The sequence below is a fragment of the Plasmopara halstedii genome (assembly GCF_900000015.1).
Source record: "Plasmopara halstedii genome assembly, contig: Scaffold_194, whole genome shotgun sequence".
NCBI classification, from domain to species: domain Eukaryota; phylum Oomycota; class Peronosporomycetes; order Peronosporales; family Peronosporaceae; genus Plasmopara; species Plasmopara halstedii.
Window position 1 is genome coordinate 107099 of NW_020187115.1, and position 3913 is coordinate 111011.

Consider the following 3913-nt stretch of genomic DNA (forward strand, 5'->3'; position numbering starts at 1 on the left):
CGGATTGCGATCTGCTAGCTTGGACTTGTTCTAAGTATAGAACAAAAGGTCGGTGACCTAAATTACGCTTGCTCTAAGCGCAACGCTACGGCAGTCCCGCTGCACCACTCGCGCGTAGAGACCGCAGTACTGGCGCGATCTACCAGTTGCTACCACTTATGAAGTTTGTGTGGAAAAACGGAGTTCATGTCTCAACGGGCTTTGGCCCATTTCTTAAAATGTTTTGTTTAATCGTCACATGCCGTTGACACAGCCACGAAGTGACTTCGGCTTTGTGGCGGAGGGCTGTCGATCCAATTTGGCATGCTGATATCAGACCGATTACACTTCATAGTAAAATCAGCAACTATATATTTCTATATGAGATTGGCCGTCATGCACAAAGTGTACGACGCTGTCACCGAGAGGCTGGATTTGAATACAGCGTATTTATGCCGGAGGGAGGCGAAAGGTTCACCTATGTGTTCTGTGGTAAAGTTTTTACTGGATGCCAATGGTCAACCGACATATGTCGTGTCTGCTGACTATGAGAATAATTTGTAGCTGCACTCCGTCGGGCCATTCACAGTCACAGCAAAAAAGAATTCAACTTTACCATTTAACATCCCGAGGCGATGTGAATACAACTTTTGAATGACTCCCTGGTTACATATTACGGTCCCGATTTAATGAACCATTCGGACGTGAGGAGCATTGTTGTATACGGATCAACATCTCGACCATCGCCGGTAGCTTTACTACCTTCCACTTTCTAGCGGTAACACGATTCTGAGACGCTGAAAACATTCTAATAGCGCAAAGGTCATATCAAATTTTGCGTTTTTTCACGATAACGTTTATGATTAATACCATCAGAAGTTGCAAATTGCGCTGACTAAAGTTCTTGCACGCATTTGCGCGCGGGTCCTCCGCCCACATCGAGGTAATATGGCAAAATGTCGCTCTCGAGAGCTTCTACTTCCACGGGCCACGCACCTCACGATAATCACCTGCTCTTGAGCGGCGGCTGCTGGATTATTCTGTGCCCTTCCGTCGACTCTATTCAAGTTTCTTGGTGTGTATCTGGTACAGAGATGAACCGTTTTCGGATCTGCTCTCTATGTCACACCGTCCAACAGCATACATTTAACGGCTCAGATTCACTGCTCTAGAGAAGAGGGACAGGGTATGGCTGAAGAATTAAAAGTTGTTGCTATATAAGCCGACATTGAATTCAAGATATGCTTGCATTGCCTTCAGGGTATTGAGGATACATTGTTACCTTATTTCGCTGCAAAAATGAGCGGTCTGATGTAGCGTATTTGCAGCTCAGTCTAATAGCCTGTCGGCACTGCATGTGTAGGTCGATTAACATCGTTGTATAAAACTACATATCCACGTTTGTTTGCCTGCCACTGGTATCAAAGTACATTCCGAAAATTCCTTGCTCAGTCATAGCATCCCGCACTCGGCGCATAACACTAGAGATCGTTGTGATAGCATCTGTGATTTTGCTTTGAGGAGTAGCCGGCCTGGCACCAACAAATCAATTTATTTTCGGACACTCCCCCATCCGAAACGATGATACTTTGTGGCGGTGCCATAGGCATTTGGCGATTTACTAAACCACATATTCAAAACAGGGGTAAATCCTATAAAGACATGCACTCAATAATCCAGTGCTGACTCAATAAGTGGGAACAATTCGCTCAATAACTACTGCCTTTCCCCGCAAGTCCTTCGGAAGATGTCCCCACAACACAATTCACGCGTTTCGTCCGTTCATAAATCGGTGAGTGGTCAGTGGGTGGTATGTCCACTCTTGACCTAACACCTGGAACAAAGTTCGTTCAAACTTCGGTGTAAAGCTCAAATTGCTCTCCGACCCATCATCTACCGGTAAGTCATGTGGTGAATTACTATGCCGAAGAAAAAGCTAGGCTTATCCACACCTGTAACGGTATCATTAACAGTAACGACATGAGTTAACAGCGAGCACAATGTGACGCAGTGTTAGCAGATTTGATAAAAATATGCCCATGCAAAATTTTGCCAACAAATACTGTGGCGGTGTCACTTTCTGACACGTTTCACATGCGCACAAATATGTGCGAACCCGTTTATGCATGCAATGCGTCCAGTACATAGGGCCCACCGAGCAGCATGTATATTCTCTTTTCATGTGGCCCCCCGAAGGTCACTCCAAAAGCGATACTTTTGAATTGATGCTTTTCCGTAAACTCCCGCACGACGACGTAGCTGAAGGTTATATCGTGATAAGGATGGACCATCTCGAATGACGTTAGGGCCGAATTCCTCTACTTGTGGTTTGTAGTTGCCCGTTTTCACTGACTTTGACACAGGAAACCGCAAAACTTAATCACGTCTACTCTCCGCTGACTTTGCACAGAACACATTAGCTTGCATCTGGGATTTGCCCTTCTTTCGGATATAAAGTCAGGGGAGCACGACATACAGTCACTCCCTTCTGTCGCAATAAAGATAATCTCTCAGGATTGCAGAATCCGGTTGGATTTACCCCAAGCGCTGAGCAATGTCATGGCTAGATATCGTACAATTTCATGATCTGAAGCAATTGTAGCGTTAACCTTACGCCCAAAGTGTTTCTGCTTCTTGAAAAATACTGGGTCACGACTCGCCCAAGCTTTTAGCCGAAGAAAAGTGCGTTATTTGCTTCCGGTCGATACAAGGCTTGCGGCGTTTATGCTACGCCATGAAGATAACGAAATCACACCTCATATCAAAATTTACAGCGACGCAGCGCTCCACGCTGGCAAAGTCTTCAAGATAAAAAGTCCCCATCACAACCATACGATTACTGTATGCGTGGTCGGCATCTTCATTGTCTCCGCGTAGTGTCTTCTTTTCCAACAGTCGCGTATCGTATGTGATTGTATGACACTTCTGAATCTGTTAGGACAAACCACGGCTTCACCGATACCGTATACAGATGTTTGCTGCTAGCAACCTTAAATTGTCAGCTTCAATCCTCTGAGAGAAAGTCGTTCCTTCAAGATTAGGTCCCATTGACTACGACCTCCAAGTCGTTCCCAGTAGGTGTAAGACACTCGACCGTGCGCCGCTGGGGTTCGGTGGATAGATTTCCGAGGGAAACGAAATGTCCCCCTCAGCTGAGAGCGAGTATGCAGCGGGGCTGCCGTGGCACTTTGCTTAGAGGAAGCTAAGCTTAGGTCACCGACCAGGACTCGGTACTAGTATAGCGGATCGCAATCCGCTACTTCTAAGTACATAAAACTTAACCAAGGCAAACAAACACTTCTGTTCAAAATCAAAACCGTATTTTATTGTTTTGGATGCGGCAGAGCCGCCAATATTCAAAACCCTAGGATCATTACAATAATATAGTAATTTATAGTTAATATAGCAAAACCGTAGTGGCATAAACTTAGCCATTACATGAAGAAACATTTATGTACCTTTTGTATGCATTGTGGGAATCAATAAAAGAAAATTACGGTATGGTATTCCCAAGTGCATACGTCATTTCTTATTTGAAGTCACATACAGTCTATGTAAGACAGAATGCGGGTTCCTACTTGAGGATATGTATTGGTGACGTGACCGACGTGGCTCTGTCTTTAGAAGCGGTTGGCGTAAGCCAGTCACTTCTATTGGATTCTTTCCACGAAAGCTGAAGTTCGAACTTCCGAAGCTCAAGCTCCGTACACCCAGGATCTTTTTTAGTTGAAGATGAGATTCAACCTCAGTACACACTTGATTTATAAATCATGAGCCCAGGGTTTTGCTAATTTAAGGTTTTGCTAATTTAAACCTCTATGAGCCCTTGAGGTGTTTTGCATGTAGCTAGGAACCACAACTCATTTTGAATTCAGCTAAGGTTTTGCTAATTTAAACCTCTATGAGCCCTTGAGGTGTTTTGCATGTAGCTAGG